Source organism: Phoca vitulina, unplaced genomic scaffold, assembly GCF_004348235.1.
Source record: "Phoca vitulina isolate PV1807 unplaced genomic scaffold, GSC_HSeal_1.0 scaffold2, whole genome shotgun sequence".
Lineage (NCBI taxonomy): Eukaryota > Metazoa > Chordata > Mammalia > Carnivora > Phocidae > Phoca > Phoca vitulina.
This window is the reverse complement of record NW_022589705.1, coordinates 76032069-76057323: the sequence shown is the minus strand read 5'-3', so window position 1 is coordinate 76057323 and position 25255 is coordinate 76032069. Positions and strand designations below refer to the sequence as shown.

Here is a 25255-nt window from a genome sequence, read left to right as displayed (position 1 = left end):
GTTGCTTAACCAACTGAGCCACCCAGGCGCCCTGCTGCTTGATTTCTAAATGTTTGGGGAAGATGATGTGTTTCCAGTCACTTTTATCTTATTAATATAATTACACTGTGGTCAGAGAACATAATATTGTGTGATTTTAATCCTGTAAAATTTGTTGAGACTAGCTCTGTGGTCTGATACATGGTCAATTTTTATAAATTTTCCATGTGTGCTTGAAAAGAATATGTATTCGGTAGTTGTTAGCTTTAATGTTCTATATATGTCCATCAATGACATTTGTTGTTATTCAAATCTTATATATTCCTACTGGTTTTTTTTTTTTTTTCTGTTATAGCAAATACCACAAGGGAAAGTAAACAAGATACCTTGATTGTAAAATTATCTTTGTCCTCAGAGTTCTGCAAATTTTTTGCTCTATGTATTTTGAGGCCATTTTATCGTGTGCATATAGTTTTTAAATTCTTATATCTTTCTGATAAATTAAAACTTCTATTCTTTTGAAGTAACACCTTTTATCTCTAGAAATCCTATCTCAAGATAGGATAAGAGACATGAAAAATAGAATAAGAAGACCTAATATGCTTTAAATGAGAGCCCCAGAAGGTGTGGAGAAGCAATTTGGAACAGAGGCACTTTCAGTCATCACCTCTTCAAATATCCTAGCTTGTTTATGTTCTATCATTTTTTCTCCTCTGCTGCTTTCTGGATGATTTCCTCAGATCTATCTTTCAGTTCTCTCCTCAGATGGGTATAATCTGCTAATAAATATGTTCACTGAGTTCTTAATTTGGGTTGTTGTATTTTTCAGTTTTAGGAGTTCTGTTTAGTTCTTTTTCAAATCTGTTTATAATGCTTTTTATAGATTTCTGTTCCTGCAGATATTTTCAAGCTTATGTAAAAATCTCTTTTAATATAGTCCACAAAACTGTGTTGTAGCCTGTCTAATAATTGCAATATCTGAAGTTTTTGTGGGACCTTGTGTTATCTGTTGTTTCTGTTGGTTATCACTCAGGGTATCTTGTTTTTTTAAATTATCTTTGACTTCTGGTCATTATATTTGAAAAAAATTATTTTTAAAATTAACTTGAATCTTAGGATAATGGCACCATCCACTAGAAAGGATTTTCCTTTGTTTCTGCTAGGTACCACAAGACACTACTAGTATGGAACCATTCTGGGCGAAGTTAAAAGTTTGCAGTTCCATGGACCACCTGAGTGACACAAATTTGAACTGCTCCAGGGCGGGTTTACTTCCAGGTTACTCTCACTCTGAAGGTGTAACTTTTTAGGGTTCCAGCTTAAAGAAGGAGAGGGCTTATTAGATTTCTTACCTAGGTTAAATGTTAGGTTTGATTCCTCTCTCCCTTGCCCTATAAGGCTACCAAAAATTCAGTTTTATTTCACAAGCATTTCTTCCAGACTGGAATGCCTTCAGAGAAAAAGCGGCTTTGAGTGGTCACCTTGCCTTCTAGGTTCTTGCTTTACCATAGATAACAGCACAGTATTATCTTACTATTTTGTTAGCTCTTTGATACATTTAAGTAATATAAAAGGAACAGTTCTCTCAACTTTTCTAGTTCTCCTCAATGGTCTTAATTATCAAGGCTAACATCAGCAATGAAAGTTCCTAGATTAAGCATGATAGGAAGCCAACAGATGACTTTTAAACAGGGGAGGGGGAGAATCAAGTTGGTCACATTCTGTCAGATTGTTTATAAGCAAAAGGGATAACATATTTAAAACATTAACCAAAACGAACAGTTTGAATTAAGTGAATTTATTATTTGCATGATGTTTGCTTCACATAGACATATGTGTTCTCTCTCTCCTGACTAGACAATGAGCACTTAAAGATTAGAGATCCTTTTTTTGTTTTTGTTTTTGAGATTTTTATTTTTAAGTAATCTCTACACCCAGTGTGGGGCTCAAACTTACAACCCCAAGATCAAGAGTCACATGCTCCATTGATTGAGCCAGCCAGGCACTCCTAAGATATAGGGATCCTTCTTGGTTGTTGTTGTTGCTGTTGTTGTTTTAGAGAGAGGGAATGGGGAGGGGGTGAGGGGCAGAGGGAGAGGGAGAGAGAGAAAATCTTAAGCAGGCTCCATGCCCAGCACGGAGCCCAATGCAGGGCTCAATCTCATGACCCTGAGATCATGACCTGAGCCAAAATCAAGAGTTGGGTGCTTAACTGACTGAGCCACTCAGGTGCCCTGAAATCCTTCTTGTTTTTAATGAGTATCCCCTTTTCTCTAGGACCTAGGACAAAAATGATAAAATTCCAGTCTTGTCATCTTTATTACCATCCTGGACTTGAAGGCACCCGAGAACTAGATTTTTAGGAATTCATCTCTTCCCTCAGGGCATTAGCTGAATACTGAAAGCAATGAAAATTACTGTATTGTTTTTGAATGAAAACTACTTTACATCAACTTTGAGGATTTAATCAGAGTAAAAGTATATACAAGTAGATAAATACAAATATAGAGTTTGATACTGTTCAGTTATGTCCAACTTAGAAGTCAGACTTTCCTCATATAATCATGGTTGACAGATGTATAAATTGGGGGAAATTAAAAAAAAATGCATCGAGAGCCATTGTATTTTATACAACTTTGATCCATTAATTCCATGTTTATGAAATTGTCTTAAATATATTCATGGGTGTTCACAAAGATTTAGCTACCTGGATGATCATTATAAGAGGGAAAATAAAAAACTTAAAATCCCATCAGAAGGGGATTAGTAATTGTACCTTCATATAATAGAATATTTAATGATACAAAAATGTTCACAATAAGATGATAAAAGTAATTTATGAAGGAACATATATGGCAAGATCTTTTTTTGGTAAAAAATATATATGTACTCATAAAAACTAGAAGGATCTAAAAATGTTAACAGCATTACTTTGGGGTGGAGAACAGTAGTTTTTCATTAGCTTTGCTTATTTTTTTTTCCCTGCTGGTATTCTGTAATGAAAACATATTATTTTTTTCATATTACTTTTATAATAAGAAAAAATTGATTATAAAATAAACTAGAGTTCCTTTCCCTATAGATAAATATAATTGGCCACCTCAGACCAGCCATTTCTAGGTCTAATCCATCTATCACTGATTAACAGAGAAGTCTATATTCTCCTAATTCCATCCTCTTTCCATGCCTGATGTGTATACAGGTTTTCTCAGCTTTTTGGCCACCCAGAATAGAGTAACATTCATCTATCAGCAGTGAGTAGGTGACTCGTAGTATGTATTTCTTGAACTGAACTGATTGCTAATAGCCAGAAATTTACCCACATAAATTGGAAACTGAATGTGGTATACTGGGGCCCCTGGGTGGCAGAGTCCGTTGAGTGACCAGCTCTTGGTTTCGGCTCAGGTCATGCTCTTGGGGTCTTGAGATCTAGCCCTGCGTCAGTGCGGCGTCTACTAAAGTTTCTCTTTCCCTCTCCCTCTGCCCCTCCCTGTGCTCGCTCACTCACTCTCTCTCTAAAATAAATACATCTTAAAAAAAAAGAATGCCGTATACTTACAATGTGATTGTTTTCTACCAAGTAATCTCCATTTTAAACTATCCTTATGGCATTATATTATCTCTCACATGCAAACTAAATAAAAATATTTTGAGAGAATACCCAAAGGGCAAGTCATTATTATAACAACTTCATGTATTTTCCCTGGAAGGCCTATTGTATATTTAGTAGTTCTGTGTAGTGCTGGTCAATAAGGCCTAATTGCCTCTGCTGCTTAATTGTCTCTGTGGTATGGAGAGAATCAAACCCAATCCTTTATAGAAAAAAATGAATGCCTGTAATGAACTGGAATTTCCAGGAAAAACATACCAGCTCAATTCAAGACCCTGTGGGATTACTGCACTGATGTCATTTTTAATATGCCTTACTCTTCCCCTCCGGTTGGTGCAACCCGTCATCTCTTTCCTCGATGGCTCACCGCTTTCCCTTAGAGAGCAGACCGTCTCTGGGAATGATTTGCTCAGGAAGCATGTGCAGGACAAACCCAGAGCCTCACTCCCTGGGAACGTAAGAGAAGAAGCTAAAGAATGGGCTGGGAACAGTAGCTGAATGAAACAGGTCATGCTGCTTCTCGAAGCTGAAGAGGCCAATCCTTTAAAAGAGATGATGAGAGCACCTAATCAGGTTTGACCCCAAAAGCGGTATGTGTGCAGAGAGGACTGGGAAATGCAGCTATGCACAGGAGAAGGGCAGTGAGATTGCAGGGCTGCGTTCCAGACACACTTATTCACTCATCTGCTTGATTCAATTTTATTTGTACAAAAGGTCTGTTGAGGTAATGGGCAGACTAAGCCTTTAGCAATCATGGGCTCTGCAAATAGAACCTCAATGGGAGACTAAATCAGCTGATGTCCCCTTCAGTGCTGTTTCCATCTGTAGAACTGGAAGTGGCAATGGGGAGGATGAATCATTCTTACTATATTTAAATGCCTTCTTTACAAAAATAGCAGTCACTATAATAAAACAGGCCCAGTAATGCCTAGTAACAAACAATAAAAATGCCTTCCTGTAAAGAGAATGAATGTTATATTATGGTCATGGTTGAATAGCAAGCATGATAAATCAAGGCACCAACTATGGGGGTCTTCCTTTTCTTTATCACCAGATGAAGAACCAAGCTTTCTTCATCTGGAAATTCTGCTAATTATGACTATTACTCCAAAATAACTTTTCTTAAAAAGAAGATTTTATTTATTTATTTGAGGGAAAGAGAGTGAGCAAACATGAGTGAGAGAGAGAGAGAGAGCAGGAGCGGAAGGGCAGGGGGAGAGGGAGAAGCAGACTCCCCATTGAGCAGGAAGCCCTACGCGGGACTCAACCCCAGGACCCCGGGATCACGACCTGAGCTGAAGGCAGATGTTTAACCGACTGAGCCACCCAGGTACCCCTCCAAAATAACTTCTAAATATCCAGTTAACTACTTCTCAACAATTATGTATTACCTACTAGTTTCATTACCTAGTATATTCATTTATTTAAAAAGGAAGATCTCAAAAGAATCAAGATTATTTTTCTGTGAATTATGGGAGAAGTAAATGGTCAGCCAGTGTAACTACTATATTCTCCTTGCACTGGTTCAGATTTCACTAAAATATCTTTAAATCACAAATCAGGAAGACTTTATATAGTCACGGTTCTCTCCCAAAAGGTGTTTTATTGTTAATTATTATTATGCCTTTAACACATAGCTTTAAATGTGAGAGACAACTAGGCAATAAGCCTAGAGATTTTAAACTACCTTAAGATTTTGCCAGAAATCCAACAAATACACAGAATATATATTGGAATATCTCTATTTCCTTGTTATATTAAGATAAAAACATTTGAAAATCAGTTATTGCAAATCACCATATTAACAGAATAAAGAAGATCACTTGATCATCCGTATAGATGAGGAAAAAACACTTGACAAAATTCAATACCTAGTCATAGCCAACTCTCAGCAAATGAGGAATAGGAAAAAACCTTCCTCAGCATGAAAAAGGACATGAAACAAAAACCTACAGCTAACATAATAAGTATTTAATGAAAGACCAAATGCTTCCCCTCCAAAATTGCGAATGACAATTCAATATTATACAGCAGGTTCTAGATAAGGCAGGGGGAAAGACACATAAGGATTAGAAAGGAAGAAGTAAACCTGTCTTTATTTGCAGGCAACATAATTGTGTTTACAGAAAAACCTAAGGAATCTACCAAAAAGCCATTAGAACTAAAGTGAATTTATCAAAATCACAAGATACAGTAACAGAAAGATACTTCCTCTTAACTATTATAAGACCACTTACTAATCAAGGTGTTACTATATACATACACACAAACACTAACATCATTTTTATTCTTCTACTGAATTACCACTAGCTTCACCTTAAATTTTGGTGAAGAGGAAGAAAAAAACAAGGTATGAATCCTGAATCTTCACTGTATATGTAAAAAGCATGATGGCTGATTGCCTAATAAAGTTACACATTTAATCTTTAACAGGTAAGCACATTTCACACTGGATAAAACCTCACTAATACAACCCAGATATATATACCCTACCTAGACCCTGCCCAAATAAATGGCAAATGCTCTAGTTCAGTACAACTTATCTCTAATTGTAGAGGGTGAAACTTGAAAGAGTACTGATGATGCATTAGAACTGTCACCCTTGTATTTGAAGGATAGCATATTCATTGACAAATTCAAAAACAGAATTTTAAAAACAGTTGTAGACTTCGAAAGTAAGGCTCTAATATCCAAGTAACCACATACCAAAGTAAAGGCTAGTGGCATTTATGTCTTTATGGAAGAAACTTGGGGTTATCATCAGGGACTCTATGTATGGATTTTTAAGTAGTTGTAATCCAGGTTTTACTGGAAATAACATGAATAATAGGATAACCAGCATTGCTAAATTAACAAGAATTTATTGAGCCTACTGTTGAATACCACAGTCTTGAAATACAGCCAGTCTACCAACACTAGACAGGGCATAGGCAGAAAAAAATTATAGCAGGAACTGAGGTAGCTTCATTGTGATGAGCTAAATCATTGTGATGAATAAATCAAGGACACTGCTAGCAAAGTAGATAAAATTATGACTTTAATGTAGAACGTTATACTGCAATGGTACAGCTGGAAAGCAACCACAGAAAAACCATTCCATGGTAGCAATCTCAAGTGTGAAGGTTCTTTATGAAGATCATAAGTTTAAAAGACAAAGTTGCACTGTTAGACTTTGCTAAGAATAGAACTATGACTTCAAACTAAAATGTCTGTCTTTGAGCAACAGGCAGTATGGTATTGGGGGTGTATCAGTCTTTTTCAGTTAAATGGGCCTGTATAGATGATAATGTACTGTCCGCACTGCCTGATTATTGTATTGATCCACTGTATGTAAATTATGAACTCGGAATTGTTTTTGCTAATGAAAGACACTGTGACTATCTATCCAACCCTGTCTTTTTTTTTTTTTTTTAAGATTTTATTTATTTATTTGACAGTGAGAGACACAGCGAAAGAGGGAACACAAGCAGGGGGAGCAGGAGAGGGAGAAGCAGGCTTCCTGTGGAGCAGGGAGCCCGATGTGGGGCTCAATCCCAGGCCCCTGGGATCATGACCTGAGCCAAAGGCAGACGCTTAACGACTGAGCCACCCAGGCACTCCTATCCAACCCTGTCTTACAATACCTCTTGTGGTCCAGAGTACATAACTGCAAAATGAATGGCCCAGGTTGTGTTTATGGTCTACTGACAACTGAATTATGGTACTACTGAGGGTAATGCAGTATGGCATCATGAACTTGAACAAGTCATTTGGTATCTCTGGATATCAGCTTTTTCTTTTTTTTTTTTTAAAGATTTTATTTATTTGACAGAGACAGAGATAGTGAGAGCAGGAACACAAGCAGGGGGAGTGGGAGAGGGAGAAGCAGGCTTCCTGCCAAGCAGGGATCCCGATGTGGGACTCGATCCCAGGACCCTGGGATCATGACCTGAGCCGAAGGCAGACGCTTAACAACTGAGCCACCCAGGAGCCTTGGATCTCAGCTTTTTCATTGAACACCTAATATGTAATACCTAAAAGCCAAATTCATAGGGTTATTACAAAGACTAAATGGGATGCCTGGCACATATAAGATGCTAAATATGTGCACGTGCATACTTGCACATATATTTTCTCTCTCTCTCTCTCTCACACACACACATAAGGTTAATAGTTGAGGTTGATTTATTGGCCTCCATAACCTAGTCCAAGGACAGATTGTTGTAATTGGCCTTACTTATTTTCAGTGCAGCCAGCAAGGACATGAACAAAAATATCAATTCTAGGGTCAGACAGTCAGTAGTTGGTGGCGGGTTCCACAGTTTAAACACTGCTGGCATTTTCTTTTTTTTATTTATTATTATTATCTTTAAAGATTTTATTTATTTATTTGACAGAGAGAGACACAGTGAGAGAGGGAACACAAGCAGGGGGAGTGGGAGAGGGAGAAGCAGGCCTCCTGCCGAGCAGGGAGCCCGACGCGGGGCTCGATCCCAGGACCCTGGGATCATGACCTGAGCTGAAGGCAGATGCTTAACGACTGAGCCACCCACGTGCCCCAACTGTTAGCATTTTCTTCGATCCTCTCACTACAGTTTTCATCTTTATCTCAGTGGTTCGGAGTGTTTCATTCTTGTTTGAATATCGGGATGAGGCATAAACGAAACATTAACAAAGAAGGAATTTAAATAGATAGTAGGGCAGTTAAAAAGCTTATAGCCAAGACTCGTAACTGGATACAACCCTGTACAACCTTGGAACCTCAGTAAATCACCATCTGGATAGCTTTAGCCCTATTTTGGAAAGTCCTTTTTGACCCCCTGCCATCCTAATAACAATGAATTAGTCTTTAAATCTCTTAAACCCTATTTTGATTTATCTAGATGTATGACAATTACTTTATTTTTTAAAAAAGACTTTATTTATTTATTTGAGACAGAGAGAGAGAGAGAGAGGACAAGCAGGGGGAGAGGCAGAGGGTGAGGGAGAAGCAGACTCCCTGCTGAGCCGGGAGCCCGCTGGCTCCATCCTAGGGCCTGGAGATCATGACCCCGTGCCTAAGGCAGATGCTCAACAATCTGAGCAACCCAGGAGCCCTGACTATTACTTTAAATACAAATCTAATTTTTAACTCTTCAAAAGCCGTGTCTGAACTGACCCAAGCTTCTTTAAAGAAGGAACCTACTAACAACATGTAAGGTCCCTAGAAAAGATGTTAGAGACTTTCACTTAAAAACTAAAGAGGGGTGCCTGGGTAGCTCAGTTGGTTAAGTGTCTGACTCTTGAATTTGGCTCAGGTCATGATCTCAGGGTTGTGAGATCAAGCCCCACATGGGGCTCTGCACTGGGCATGGAGTCTGCTTAAGATTCTCTCTCCCTCTCCCTCTCCTCCCCCAACTCACATGCTCTCTCTCTCTTAAAAAAATTTGGAGAAACAGGGATCACATTTACCTTCCTGCCTTAAACAACTAAACAATAGGCAAAATATATAAAGCAATGTTTTTCAGACATTGGTTGATAGACAATACAGGCCTATGATCTCCAAAAAAAAAAGAGAAAAAAGTGAGCCCTATGATTGTATTAGCTTATTGCCTGAAGGCAGTTTCCAGGATGTGGTATAAAGATGGTGAGCCCAAACAGAGCTCACTGAGTTGAGGAGACTGAGATTAGAGCTCTGGGGGGCCAAGTGCCTAGAATTTGTGGCACACAGAGCCAGAGAGAATGGTGCTACACAGAGAGAAGAAGGGAGGGACAGCACATACTCCAAAGTTCCATCTATAGACAAGCCTCCCTGGAGTCTTGGGCTGAGCACAGATTTATACATGTGTGAGAGAAAACTACACAAGACTATTATAAAGGAGCAAGCAGAACAATTCCCAGAGTTCACATAGGACTGAAAATAGTTTGTATTCAAATCAGTTGGAGTAGAACAACCTTGTAATACACAAGGAATTAGAATCCTCAAAGAATACTGCTATAGTAGTAGGAACTAAATAAGACCTAGAATAAAGGCTGCTATAGACCCCCATAACAAAGCATAAAAGCAGTCCCTGAGAGGATCAAACTGATTCCAGGTAATTTAAGTACATTCCACAGCAAAATACAGCAACCAAGAATAGAAAATAAACAATGTTCACTATTCAATAAAAAATTTCCAGGCATGTAAAGAAACTTGTTAACTAAGAGAAAACAAGATAAATAAAGACATACCCAGAAATAACAGGGATGAAAGAACTAGCAGACAAGGATATTAAAATACCTTTATGAATACATTCCACATGTTCAAGAAGTAGAGAAAAATGAGGACAAGAGAAAGAAAAATTTTTTAAAAAGATGTTAAACATCTAGAGACTAAAATATAATACCTGAAATTAAAAATATGCTGAATTAGATTAAAAATAGATTGGGAACTTCAGAAGAAAAGATCAGTGAACTTGAAGACACAGCCTTAGAAACTATCCAAAATGAAGCACAGAGAAACAAAAGACAGAATTAAAATAAGCAGAGAATCAGTGAACAGTGGGACAATATCAAGCAATCTAACATTCATGAATTTGGAGTTCCAAAAGGAAAGGAGATCTGGGGAGGAAGGGGACAAGAAAAAACCTTTGAAGAAATAAGGGCTAAAAATTTTTCAAATTTGATAAAAACTATAAACCCATAGATCCAAGGAGTGCAAATCCACACAGAATAAATAGAAAGAAAATGATTCCAAAAAATATCATGATCAAATTGCTTAAGTTTTAAAAAGAGAATCTTAAAAGTAGCCAGAGGAAAAAAAAGACACATTACAGAGGACCAAAGATAAGAAATACAGCAAAGGTATGCCAAGGTGGCTGAGTCAGCTAAGCATCTGCCTTCTGCTCAGGTCATGATCCCAGGGTCCTAGAATCGAGTCCCACATTGGGCTCCTTGCTCAGCGGGGAGCCTGCTTCTCCCTCTGCCTCTGCCTGCTGCTCCCCCTGCTTGTGCTCTCTCTCTCTCTCAAATAAATAAAATCTTTAAATAAAAGGATAGAATAAAAATATAAAGGCAATAAGCCAATAAGAAGATAAAGTCATAAATAAGTAACTTGAATAATCCAAAATTGGGTAAAAAAGAGAAAAAAAGGAACAAAAAACAGGACAAATAGAAAACAAATAGAAAGATGGGCTATTTATATCCAACCATATCGATAATTATAATAAATGTTAATTGTAAACATCTCAATTAAAAGGCAGAATTTTTCATATTGGATTAAAAAGCAAGACCCAATTAAATGCATTCTGTAAGAAACACACTTTAAAAATAAAGACATATATAGGTTAAAAATAAAAGGATGGAAAAGATATACCATGCAAATAATAACCATAAGAAAGCTATAGTGACTATATCAATATTGGGTAGATTTCAGAACAAGGAATATTATCAGGGAAAAAGAAGATCATTTCATAGTAATAAAGGGGTCAATTCATCAAGAGGATATACAATCTATGTGTATGCACCCAGCATCAGAGTTTCAAAACACATAAAGCAAAACTGATAGAACCAAAAAGAGGAAAAGATAAATTTACAATTATAGTTAGAAGTTTCAGTTCTTTTCTCTTAGTAATTGATAAAACAAGTAGACAGAAAAATTAATAAAGATGTAAAAGACTTGAACAACACTACAAATCTGATATTATATATCTATATCTATATCCATATCTATATCTATATTACTCTACACAGTAACAACAGAATACATGTTTTGGATCATAAAATAAGTCTTAATAAATTTAAAAGAATTAAAATCATGCAAACTATATATTTTCTGAGCATAAGAAAATTATACTTGAATCTATAACATAAAGCTATTAGGAAAATCCTAAGTATGTGGAAAGAAAGTAGCTCATGGGTCAAAGAAGAAATCACAAGGGAAAGTAGAAGATATTTCGAACTGAATGAAAACAAAAATGTTACACATCAAAATTTATGGGATATAGCTAAAGCCATACTTAGAGGAAAATTTATAGCATTAAACCACCTATATTAGAGAAGAAGATCTCAAATCATTAATCTCAGCATCTACTTAAGAAGCTAGAAAAGGAAGAGCAAGTGAAATGTAACAAAAGAAAGGAAATAATAAAGATGAAAATGGAAATCAATAAAATAAAATGCAGAAAAAGTATAGAGAAAAATCAATGAAATGAAAAGCTGGTTCTTTATGAAGGGGGGGAAATCGGAGGGGGAGAAGAACCATGAGAGACAATGGACTCTGAAAAACAAACTGAGGGTTCTAGAGGGGAGGGGGTTGGGAGGATGGGTTAGCCTGGTGATGGGTATTGAGGAGGGCACGTTCTGCATGGAGCACTGGGTGTTATGCACAAACAATGAATCATGGAACACTATATCTAAAACTAATGATGTAATGTATGGGGATTAACATAACAATAAAAAAAAAAAAAAAAGAAAAGCTGGTTCTTTGAAAAAAGCCAATAAAATTGATGTAGATCTATTTAGAATGACCAGGGGGAAAAAAGAGAAAAGACACAAATTATCAATAATAAGAATGAAAGATCCTACAGACATTAAAAGGATCCTATAACCAATAAAGTAAACAACTTAGATGAAATGGACAAATCCGTGGAAAGACACAAGCTATCAGAGCTCATTCAAGAAGAAATAACTTGAATAGTAGTCCTTTATCTATTAAAGAACATAAGCTCTTGGCATAAAAGCTTTCCATAGAGAAAACGCCAGGCCCCGATGATTTTACTGGTGAATTCTACTAAAGATTCAAAAAAAGAAATAAAACCAATGGTCTATAAACTCTTCCAGAAAATAGAAAAAGGAAATTCTTACCTACTCATTTTATGAGGCCAGATTTACTGATACCAAAACCACATAAGGCTATTATAAAAAGAAAAAAACAACAACAACAAAACAGAGAAAAGACATTAAAGATAAAGAACACAGCAGAAAACATGGAGAGAGAAAGTGGCCAGAGGACTGACCCTGACAGTGCCTCCCAAGTGCAAACCCCTGTATAGTGTTTCATAGCATGAACTTGGAGTCACACTGCCTGGGTTCAGGTCCTAGCCCCACTACTTGCTAGTTACATAATTTTGGCCAAGTCACCTAACTTCTCTGTACTTCAATGTCCCCATTTTTAAGTGGAGATGGTAACAGAACTCCCCTCATATGGTTGTTATGAAAATTGAATGAATAAATACATTTCAAATGCTTATAATAGTACCTGGCACAGAGTGAGCACTACACAAGTGTTTGCTGAAATTACAATTATTATTCATGTTATATTAGTTGGTTGTCACCTTTATTAAATCATGATATGTGTCCTCAAAATGAACGAAGCAGCATAAGAAGTGACTATTCTCATTGTATTAGTTCCCTGTGGCTGGCATAACAAATCACTTCCTGGCTTAAAACCACAGAAATGTATTCTCTCACAGTCCTGGAGGCTGGGATTTCAATACCAGTTTCACTGGGCTGAAATCAAGGGGTTGGCAAGGCTGCATTCTCCCTGGAGATTCTCAGGGAGATTCCACTCCTGGACTCTTCCGAGTTCTGGCGGCTGCCAACATTCTTTGGCTTGTGGCTGCACCCCTCTAATCTCCACCTCTGTGTTTACATTGCCTCCTCTTCTCTGTGTGTCAAATCTCCCTCCGCCTCTCAGAATGACATTTGTGGTTGGATTTAGGGCCTACTCAGATATCCAGAATAATCTCCGCATGTCAAGATCCTTAATTTAATCACATCAGCAAAGACCCCTCTTCTTTATAAGGTAACATTTATAAGTTACCTTATATATAGGACCTAATTATCTTTGGATAGGCATTATTCAACCTATTATACCCATCCCTGGGGTAGACGGATCTTGTAGAGAAATTACAACATATATAATATTTTTTAAGAGGACATTTAGCTCTCTCTACAACAAACCTGTTAGAATATGCAACATGCCAAGGCACAAACTTTTCACCTGATAGGTCCCTAAATTGTGAGCATCGAATCCATAATGAACTACAACATCTCCTAGGACTAACATACAAACTAAAATCCATAAAATTAAGACAAACATCACAAACTTTGGGGGAGGGGTGCTACTAGAAACTTACTAAGTGCCTTCCTATGATCCAAATAAAATAACTTATTAAAATGGCTAGTAAGAACCAAGAACTAGATTTGACAATGGCAGTTGTCACTAAAGGTTGAAAACAATGGGCTCACTCTTGATGACCACAGGTACCCCACCCAGACCCTGCATATTTACCCTGTGCTCCACAGTAGTGAAGAAATTAATTTCTAGAATCAGGCCTGAGTTCAAGACCTGATGCTATTATTATTAGTGATGTGACCTTGGACAAATCATTTCACCCCTTTGAGCCTGTTTCTTCATCTATAAAAAAGGAGTAATAAGTTCTTACCCTGCAGAGTGGCCGTGAGGTTTAAATAAGAACTCATGTAAAGTTCTAGCATGGCAATTAGCATATAGAATAACGGCTCAGTAAATCATAATCACAATTTATTATTATGTACTAAACACTACTATTTCTAATAAAACACTATCTGCTATTCTATCGCAGTAGAAATATCCTCTCATCTTCAATTTCCTTATTTTCAGAGTGGGAGGAGTTTTTCTTTTGGGGACTGTGGTCTCAAGGTGAAAGGTATTAACACCACATAGAAAAAGCCCGGAAAATAACACAGTCTGCAATTCTGGTATCCTCCTTGGGGTAAGAAGAAAAGAAGGATGAAGAGAGTAAGGACTCTGTAAACCAGTCTGGAGTCCATGCTGTTAACCATTACCCTCTACTGCCCTCTCTGCAGGCCACTGAAAGAGTTTAATGTAGGACTAAGCGCTCTAACCTAGAATGCCTGATGTTTGGGGTAATGAAACAAGATGAAGAATTTAAATAGCAAAAGTCTAAAAAGGGGGATGCAATTGATTCACTCGGCATAGGAATTCACTAAATGATGAGAACTCTGCACTTAAGAGAAAGTTGAGAGGAGTGAGTTATGACAGGGACAGGGACATCACCATGAGCACAGAAGGCCAACCCAACCCAGCTCATCTTCACACACACAACACCAGCCCTGGGACCGAGGTGAAGTGGAAGGTGGACAGGAGAGCCGAAAAACTCAAGCAAGCTTTTGTTTAGGACAAATAAGATCCTGCCAGCGACTCCAAGGCATGGGTAGCGTGTGGCTTGTCTCAGGATTTCCAGCAGTTAGCCCTGTACCTGGCATGTCATCAATTAATCTGGGCTGGAAGAACAAGTGCACATACTCAGTGAAAATACCGGCAGGAGATGAGAAGTCGAGCTAGAGGTGCCCTTCTGATCGTGAGACTGTGTGTCCAGTCTTGCTCCTGTCCAAACCACTCTCCGGACTGCAGCTCTGAGCCCCTCACTGCTTCAACACTTCTCTGGGGCCTCCAACAATAGGACCAGATTCCTTAGCTTGGCCAGCCAAGCTTTTTGTGTTTGCTCCTGGCCTACTTTTCAGCCTTGTTTCTGCCGCAATCCTCCCCGTATGCTCTGCTCCAGTCATGTCAGATGATTTGCAACTCCCCGTGTATACTTGCTCTCCTGCGCACGGACACCCCACCTTGGCATATACTGCTCCTTCTGTCTGAGCTGCACTGTCCGCCTAAGGGCTCCCTATCCTCCTGTCATTATCTCATTTGTCACTTTCTTCAGAAGGTGACTTTTCTAAGAATTAAGTGATCCCTCCTCTAAGCTTTCAAAACACCTTGTCCATACTTCTATTAATGACAGTGAGTATGATCATAATTAATGTTTCCATGTCTGTCTTCCTTTATAAACCTCTGGGGTGCCAGGATTGGAGTCCAGTCATCTTTGCATCCCTAGCTACTAGCATGGGGGTGCAGAGCTTTAAAAATGTTGAATAAATGAACAGATTTTAGAGACCCAAAGTAGAAGTAGAGCTTAAATTTTTGAGTGACCAAGACATAGCAAGACACTAAGACAGTTAGGGATAGGCGGGTCCATCCCTATAATCAGAAGATCCCGTCATGGATGGCAGCTACAAGACTTCCTCCAACTGTCCCCTGTTATCACGATCAGAGACAGAATTTGGAGCTCGACATACGAAGGCCTGCCCCAGTATGACGTCCCCTGTCTTATATGATTCCCAACCATTTCTCACACTGATTTTGCCTTTAAGAAGACAACTTGATTTTCCTATGCTTTAGTGTCACCATCTTTTGTGAAGTAACTCCTATTTCAAAGTGCTCCAAAAGCCAAATTCTTCTCTCCTACTCAAATTCTCATTTTCTCTCTCTCTTACAAAGTAGAATGGAAAACTTCAGGGCTAAATTAAGGATGCAAATAATCTGAGCCCAAACTTAGCATACAACTTTAGGGAAATTATACCTCTCTATACCTCAACCAGCTCTTCGTTCAAATGGAATCAACCCTACTATCTAGGAGGACACAGGAAATAATAAAAGGTAGAGCTTACATGGTGCATATTATGCACCTCACATGTATTAACCTGTTTAATTCTATATTTCTTCAAGGTAGGTACTATTATTATCCTCACTGTGCACAAGGAGACTTGAATAAGGCTGTAAAACTCAGTTAATGAGTGGTAGAGGTGGGGCTGGAACCTGAATGGTCTGGTTCTGGAGTCCATGCTGTTAACCATTACCCTCTACTGCCCTCTCTGCAGGCCACTGAAAGGTACCATATGCAGTACAAAACTCCAGCACATTAAGGCAAAAGGGCAAACACTGAATGATAGGCCTCAGATACGCAACAGTGTTATACATTTCAATCCAAATGCATTTTACAGCCAAGATTTCAGATCTCAAACCACCCATCGTTTAGAGCTAAGATATTAAGGGTCTCTTATGATTTTAGCTATCTAGGAGACAGATTTGTCCTTTACTGGTACTAAGCCTACAATTCAGATGACACTGTCACTAGATGAGTATCGACCTTAGGGTGTGACATTATGGATCAATGGGTTAGGTATTTCTCAAGAATGGTGACCTGAGAATAGAAATATGGCAGAAAATGCCCTTGTGTTCATGCTTTTTCTACAGAAACAGAATTTAATTTTTTAAAAAAGCATTAAATATTTAGGTCCATATTACCCTTTATTCAAAAACTTAATTTAGATAAAATTTTAAGACCATCCACTAGGTGTGATATAGTACCTTCAAATTATTATCAATCCTTTCTAATCATATTCCCTTTGGGCAATGGGCCATTTAGAAAGTGCTGAATACATATGTGTTGAATGAATGAATACCGTTTCAGAGATGGATTCAGAACTCTGCATTTCCGATGTTTTCTCAGAAGTAACGGGTGCCTTATAATAGTCATATTTGCTCTGGAGAACTCTACTACTCAGTCCTTCTTTAAGAGGGAGAACTTACTCCTCAAGTCTCTAGAAAAGCCTTTAGGCTTTAGCCACCCTTATCTGTACCCATGGTTTCTACATTGTTTTCTTCCCCCATCAGAGAGAGAACAGAGAAAGATCAGGTTACATTGCTTTCTTGGGCCTGCATAAATTCCTGTGAGGTTCTCTCTTCTGTCAGGAAAAGTTTCCCTGGCAACCATATTTACACACTCACTTAATTCCCTCCCCTCCTTTGATTTGCTGGTTGGTATAAAAATTAATTTGCATTGAATTGCTTAAGCTTACAAGTTAATCAGTTTAACAGACTCACAAAATTTTAGAACTTGGTTTCTGGCCAAAATTTGCTTCTTAAGGAGCCTGTCTCCTTTCCTTTGAAATTTGAATGTAATTCTCTTCAGTTCAATATTTTTCAACATATATAGTTTCTGGCTATAGGTAGAGAAAAGAATATTCTCCTAAGGGCATCTGGCCAATATTATTAGTTAGGAAGATCAAGAGAGGAAGAGGTGCCTCTGAATTAATTCAGAGTAAGCAAGGAGTCAAATTCCCAAAGATCAGCTATGATAAAGAATGGGAAGAGTCAAGGACCAAGACAAAATGTCTGGGGCATACGAAATGATGAACACCTAAGATTCTGGGTGATCAGAGTTCAGGACCTGGATAACAGGAATGGAACATGAGTATCAAGAATGGAGTGTCATTAATTCATCCACCATGTATTTATTAAGCATCTAATAGTACTTGGTGTTGGGAATACAGCAGTGAATAAGCCAGACTCAGGTCCTGCCTTCATAAGGTTTTTGTCAAATATTTAAATAGTGAACCAATGTTGGCTTGGTTATTGAATCGAGTATCTTTGGGCTAGGGGCTCATTATACAATTTCCTACAAGGGTCAGAACTGGTTTCAGATGGATGGAGAAGGGACTTAACCGACAGAAACAAGTTCGAGAAGCCCTCCCTGGAATAGGTGAGTTGGCACATCAACAAGTCTTTGATATGTATAATAGTCTCTTTACATCTTCAACAACAATGATACTTGAGCCTCTAGACAAGGAAATGAAGAAGAGTATATTTATCACAGGGCACAAGGCTAGATACTTTGCAGTATATATGTTTTCTAGAGTAAAAAGTATATAAAGGTACAAGCTATTCTTTTTTTTTTTAAGGTTTTATTTATTTATTTGACAGAGAGAGACACAGCGAGAGAGGGAACACAAGCAGGGGGAGTGGGAGAGGGAGAAGCAGGCTTCCTGCAGAGCAGGGAGCAGGATGCGGGGCTCGATCCTAGGACCCTGGGATCATGACCTGAGCTGAAGGCAGATGCTTAATGACTGAGCCACCCCGGTGCCCCAGGTACAAGCTATTCTTAAGCATAGTCAACAACTATTTATTGAGCATCTACTATGTTCAAGGAATGGTTTTCAGAACTGAAGCTATGGATATGAAAAAGACATAGTTCCTTAGCAATTACAACACTGTGGTAAGTGCTAAAATGAGATGCTAAAGCACAAAGGAAGGCCAGAGAGGAAAGATACTAATTCATTAAAAGCAAGTGGGGAGGGGCGCCTGGGTGGCTTAGTCGTTAAGTGTCTGCCTTCGGCTCAGGTCATGATCCCGGGGTCCTCGGATCGAGCCCCGCAACGGGCTCCTTGCTCAGCAGGGAGTCTGGTTCTCCCTCTCCCTCTGCCCCTGCTTGTGTCCCTTCTCTTGCTGTGCTCTGTCAAATAAGTAAATAAAATATTTTTTAAAAAAAAGCAACTGAGGAAATGCTTCTGAGATGCAATGCTTGAATTGAATCTTAAGAGATAGAGAAGTTTGTTGTTTTCAGCTGATAGATTTGGTGGTAATTTGTTACACAGCAATAGATAACTACTACATGCCTTATGGCGACTCTACCACTAGCACAAATAGGAGACCATGGAGAACACCTGGCCATCTAAACTTTGTTTCCTGACATATACCATAGGTTATACTCCGAATCTCTTTATAGTTTTAATCTTACATATCCTTAGGCTCACCTGGTCCAAATCAGGAGTAGAAAGTGAGATCAAGCCCTCTGGGAATGGGAATGACACACGGAATGAGAGAAAGCAACACAATCTCAGGCTTGTTTGATATCCTCCACAGAAGAACCTAAGTTGGCTGGTGTTCGGACCTGGTCAGGTGGTCAGCTAGTATCACGTGGTGTAAGGACTCGGTCAGTACTAGCCAAATAATTACTCCGAGGGACCAGGAGTGGGAGGAACGAGAGAATGAGTAAAAGTTGTTTTTGAGAGAGCAGTAATCAGGAGAACCAGAAAAACTTCATTTGTTGTCAGTGCCAAGGAATGATTGTAAAGCCAAAAATAAGAGATAATATCATAGATTAAGTTTTCCTGATTCAGACAAGCAGATAAAAGAATAGACCAGGCAACAAAGACAAGGGTGTCATGTTCCCATGAGCATTCAAGACAAATGTGGTAAACAGGCCACACTGTTCAAAGTTTCTGGGTAGTCCCTGGTATGGGGGTGAAGGGGTAGCATCAGCCTGACTAAAAAGGCATCAGATTAGGGCAGATAAGTTGTATTACATCTGTTCAATCCCAATTTCTGTTTTAGCAGGTTAAAAAAAGCTTGCCATAGCTTCCTACAAGCAAATGGGAATATCTGACTAAAAAAGAATAGAAATGAACTCATTTCTTATTTAAATTGGGAGTATCAACAGCATCAGGACTGTAACTCTACTTAATAATACTCTCAAGACGTGATGGATGAGTTTCCAGGAGCCATTCCAGGTAATAATTCCTTGCCTCTTTATTCTCTTATCTTCATACTGACTATCTAGTTGAACCCTAAAATATTCCCCATTTGCCCTTAATATCAGGAGTCTAAAATGAGAAGACCACAGAAAAATGTGATGGTGCACCATGACACAACAAGGACTTTGACACACTACACAATCAAAAGAAGGGATCCAGCACAACATGCTTTTCCAGCTTCAGGAAGTAGTACTGATACCTTCAGGCAGAACTTATTCGATGATGTGTGGGGTCCAGTGCAAAATGATGTGTGGGGTCCAGAGCAAGACCCTTGTTAAAAAATTAAGAATTTCAAGATAGCAACAACGGAGCATTAAACCAAGTGAGGAGACCTTCTAAGTGCAGGGCCCTAGGAGATTGCCTAGGTTGTGTACCTGCGAAGCTGGTCCTGCCTTCAGGGACAGTATAGCATGGTCCTTTAGAGTCAGAGTTGGGTCCAAATCCCATCTTTGCCACCCATTATTTATGTGATCTTAGGCAATCTATTTAGCCTCTTCATATGTCCAAGAGGTTGTGTGCTTGTAATCCAGTATTGTGAGGATTAAATGGGATAAGGAATAGAATGTATACAAAGTGTTTAGCACATGGTAAGCACTCAACAAGTGGTAGCTGAACTATTATTGTTCAGTGAAATATGCAGGTAATTATCAAAGCAGTAAGTTTAAGAAATGAATTGCTGAACTGCTATTAAGGATATGAAAGCATGTGACTGGGATTTTAGGGCAACTAAATGAGGCAGACAAGGAAGATCGAATCTTCTGCTTGGCTCTTCTGCCTTCTCTAACCACTTTCCTACTTCTCTCTTCCCATGTATTGCAAAGCATACAAAGGGTGATGTACATGCTGCCTCCATTTTTTATCCACAATCCTCTTTACTCTGGCATTTAATATCCCCATGGCCACCCCCTTCTCAAAAAGTTACTAATGACCCCGTTTACTAAATAAAACGGGCATTTCCCACTTTCTCTGTACAATTTCATACTGCTGACCGATTCCTCCAGCTCGAAACCCTCTCTTCTCCTTTCTGACTTTTGTTAACTAACACTGCACCCTCATGGCTAACAGCATGTCCAGTCAGCCTTGCATCTATCCAGTACACAAATGGTCGTGAAGAGAATGCATTTGTTGGATGAATAAACTAGATGGTGCTTTGGCTTCTCTGATATTCCTTCTTTTCTACCATACTAACCCCATTTCTTCTTCCTACCTCCCTAGATGTGGGCTTCTCCAAGCTTCAGCCCTTGGTCCTCTATTCTTCTGTTTCAATGCTGCTACCTCTGGTCGACTAAGCTAATCACATGGCTTCACTGATCACCTTCTCTACATAAGACTCCTTGACTTCTCTTTTTTGAGCACTAGCCCCCCACTTCCAAATACTTATGGGACATGTCCACTTGTGAGTTCCAGTATCACCTCAGGATATCTAGCATCTAGCTTTTCCTCTTCTCCCCAAACTGGCTTTCCTTTTTGTCTTATCTCTGTTCATCTTGTCACCCATGTTCAAGGCTGTATATGATTCTTCCTTATTTCTTGCCCTCCATATCCACAGTCATAGAGTCCTGTTCATGTTTCCTTTGTGATACTTATTGAATCCATCTTTTATTTTCACTGCTGTCACCCTAATTCAATTCCTTACCCCCTCACATCTAGACTATGTAAATAATGTACTAGCTGGTTGTGCAGTTCTCTTTCTATCCCTACTAAAGTTTATTCTCCACACTGTTGTTGAGAATCTTCTTAAAAATACTTTCACGACCCCACATTTTCCTAACCAAATATCTTCAGACTTTCCATCATATGGGATAAAGTTCTAACTCCTTAGTTCAGCATTCAATGCCTGTTCAAGTCAGGCTTCAATCACCGCTTCCAGTCTTACAACTTCTCTGCTTAAACCTGATCTTGCCAGACTGGTCCCTGAAAACTTTCTTCCATACTCTAGTCCCATGCTTTATAAACATGATTTTTCCCATCCGGAAATTCCTTCCACCCTCCTTCTCTCAAGCCTTCCTTTGTAATCATAGTCCATAATGATCTTTCTCCTTTTTTTGACTCCTTTAATACCACATGTTTCAGCACTTTGAAAACTTACTGAATGGCTGCTTTACATTTAATCCTCACAACTCCATGAGGTAGGTGGCATTGTTACAAAGAAACAAAGTCAACTAACTTGTCATATAGCAAGTAACTGGTAGAACTGGGATCCAAATCCTTGCCTGAGAATAATCCCCAAACTACACCACCTCTCCCATTTTCCTGTCTCTTCCAAACCACAAATACGGCACAGTATTTGCACACAAGCAGGTGTTCAGTAAACATGGTGATTGAGAAAATTGCTTAAATAGCACCCGTGACTCTCTAGCACTTACAGAATTGTCAATCCTAGCAATGCGTATTAGGCACATCAACTTCTTCACGTTGCTTGATCTGTAGCATTGTTCAAGATGGGATTTGCCAAAACTTCACCACTATCCATTCTAAAAATTAATGTTGGTTTAAGCAAAGCTAAAAGGCCTTTATCTGATTCAAACATTAGGTGAGTTTTGGGGATGTCCATTGTATTACCTCTTGGCCCATCCTTGTTGTTTCCAAATGATTAGGAAGTGAACATAGGCTGGCTAGTTGATGGCTTATGAGGTAAAATGGACTATTTAGAGTTCTGGAGGTGGATGCTAAGGCAGCAGAATAGGATTTCTCTGCTTTGGTAGCTAAGCACTTGGTAAAAGAAGCCCAATAAAAGTGCATCGTGGGTGGAAAATGAGATCAAAAGAGGATAAGAGTAAGGAGGGAGACAGAACAGAAAGAAGGAAATGCTAGAAATATTCTATCGAGAAGATGGTGCTGTCCTTTTCTGAATAGTTGCTTGAAGCTGTCGGATCCAACCCTGTCCTTTGTGGCTGGCACCATGTAACAGTGGGTTCTGTCACTTCTGCATGATTCATGGCTCAGTCCTGAACTGCTTGTCCTGACCCATATCACAGGCCAGATCCTCTCTTGCTCCAGATCCTCCCGGCTTCTGACCTTATTACTCACTTCCTCAGGTCTCAGAAACCTGACCTCACAGATCTGACATTCAGCATTGCTTCCCTGGTTATGCCCTGTATTTTCGTCTTGTTGTCTGGTGTAGATCTGTCCTCTCAGGATTGTGCCCCTATTGCCACACATTCTACCCAGTGTCCAGGCCTTCTACCTTGGAGCTACTGCAAAGTATCCCTTTCCTATCTCTGTATGTTGGACTGTTACTTGGATAGATACAAGTGGCAAAGACCAGGGGTGAGGCTCAGAAAAACTGATAAGGGGAAAAAGTGGGGAAGAAGAACAATAAGAAGGAAAATACCACTGGAAAATTGTAGAGGCAATTAGAAATTCTAGATTACTTTTGGAAACTTACTTTATCAAGGAAGGAAAAAGGCCATGGCTACAATATAAAGCCATTGCCTAGGGATACCATACTCTTCCAGTGTCTATATTCACTCTCTCCTCTGCTTTGGCTGCCCTTCCTGTCCTTCCCAATCTTCTCTGCGAGGCAAACTCCTATTCATCCTTCAAGATCTTGCTTAAACGTGTTCTTTTCTGGAAAGCCTTCTCTGACCCTCTCAGACAGCTAATTGTTCCCTCCTTTGTGTTTCCACAGCTCTTTATACACACATCTATTATGCTATCACTTTTACGGGCAATTTTATTTGTCTCTCCCACTACTTCTTTGAGGACAAGGACTAATTATCTTATTCGTCTCTGCATCCCCAAGACATAGCACAAGACACAGCAGAGTGCCTGGCATATAGCAAGTGTTTGTTGTTGCGTGATAAAAGACATCAAGAGCGGTAAGAAGTGCAATTTGCACTTCACTTGCAAAAATCAAATTGGTTCCTCTACTTTTCATGTGTAACCACGTTTTCCCTTGATTTGGGAGAAACGACTTTAGACTCATAAAGGAAATTCTATTGATATCACTGGCACGTTAGCCAGTTTTTCATCCCCATTGATGATAGCAACATCCCCCTCACCGCACTCTGCCAAGAAGCTCCCAGGGCAAGCTTAACATTAGTGGCACATCGCCCATCCTACCATCTCTGTTGTAGTGAAAGCTAAATTACACCGTGAGCCTAAAGCCGCCACCGATCTTAGTGAACTGGTGTGGTTGGGGGAGGGGAGGTGGATAATCCAAAGAACACACTGTTAGCCGACCTAGTAGAAGGGCGAGAAAGGAAGATGAATTTAAACCTTGCCTTATAAAAAATTTGTTAGAAACTCACGCAAAACAGCCGCTTCCTCTGGACATGACAGACCCGATCCAGGTGTCCGGCAGTGACCTTTGCCCATGAGTGTCAGGTCATCACCCAGCACAGAAAACAAGGGGCCAGTGCCTTTCCTGGGCATCCCTCCTTCTCAAACCTGGCAAATCTTGGGGCCTGGTTTTCCTTTAGGGGATTGTCCTCTCCTCCCAGCACCGGCAATCCCCAGTTCCCTCTGCCGGTGCCCCCCCAAGCACCAATCTCGCTTTCGTCCCACGCGGGGCGGGGGGGAGGGGCTCCTTGACTCCGGGTCAAAGTGCCGGCGGCCGGGCTGTCAGGCCCGACTGAGTAGGGGGACGCCGAGGTCAGGCCCGACCCCCGGGTCTCCTCGCACTCTGCGGGACGAGCCGAGCGGACGCAGGCCGCGCCAGGCCACGGGCTGCCGAGGCGCGGGCCTCTGCGCGGAAGGGACTCGGCCCCCGAGAAGCCGCGCGAGCGCCGGTGCTCCGGCCAGTCCCCCTCAGCCTGCCGCAAGTGCCGGCCCCGCAGCTGCCCCGCAGCCCTCGCCGCCGCTGGGTCCCGGCACCCTGCGCGTCGCGGCCGGTCGCTCCGCGGGCCCGACTGCCGGGTGCCCGCGCGGGCCCCGCGCCCCGGATCCCGGGTCAGGCCGCCCGCCGCCTGCCCGCCCGTGCCCACCGCAGTGCCCCGCCCCGCGCGGCCCGCCCCGGTCGCCGCGCCCCGGCCCGGGCGTGACAGCTGGGTGCCCAAAGGGTTAAGCCGGCAGCGCAGCGACCCGAGTGCCCCGCGCGCTGCCCGTCCGCCGCGAGCCGGCCCCAGCGCGCACGCGCCCGCCCGTTACCTGCGGTCGCGTTCGCGCTCCTCCTCCACCTGGCCGCTCTCTCCCGGGGGCCGCCCCTCAGCCCGCCCCCTCGGCTCGGCGCCGCGCACCCTGCTGGCTACTCGGACACAGCCCGGGGAGGAGGGGCGTGGGGGGCGATTACCATATATTAGCATACCAGCGCGCGTCACGTGGCCTCTCCAACCAATGGTCACTCTGGAAAGGCGGGGATTGGGTTGAACACGCCTAGGTGCTGCTCCGGGCCTGAACCGGTGGCCATGGCAACGGCTGGGAGGACGGGAGGCGGGGAGAAGCGGGGAGGCACTGGAGCCCAGTGGCCCCCCGGGAGCATCTCTCCTACCCGAATTCCGTGTGGAGACACCGTGCACTTTCCCCACCCTACGGAGGGAGAGGGGCTGAGTTTGGCTCCTCTCAGAAGGATTCAGA

General features: G+C 40.7%; 1 protein-coding gene across 4 annotated transcripts in view; it reads right to left on the bottom strand.

Moving 5' to 3' along the window:
• Nucleotides 1-24937, bottom strand: part of PHC2 (polyhomeotic homolog 2) — a 110682-nt gene extending 85745 nt beyond the window's left edge. For 3 of the 4 annotated variants that reach the window (XM_032388409.1, XM_032388427.1, XM_032388435.1), the window contains exon 1: nt 24830-24937. The gene's annotated coding sequence lies outside the window, so the exon portion shown is untranslated. Of the gene's footprint in view, nt 1-23991; nt 24413-24829 lie in introns of those variants that run through there. The other variant, XM_032388418.1, reaches the window with a different exon arrangement.
• Between the last annotated feature and the right edge of the window lie 318 nt (nt 24938-25255).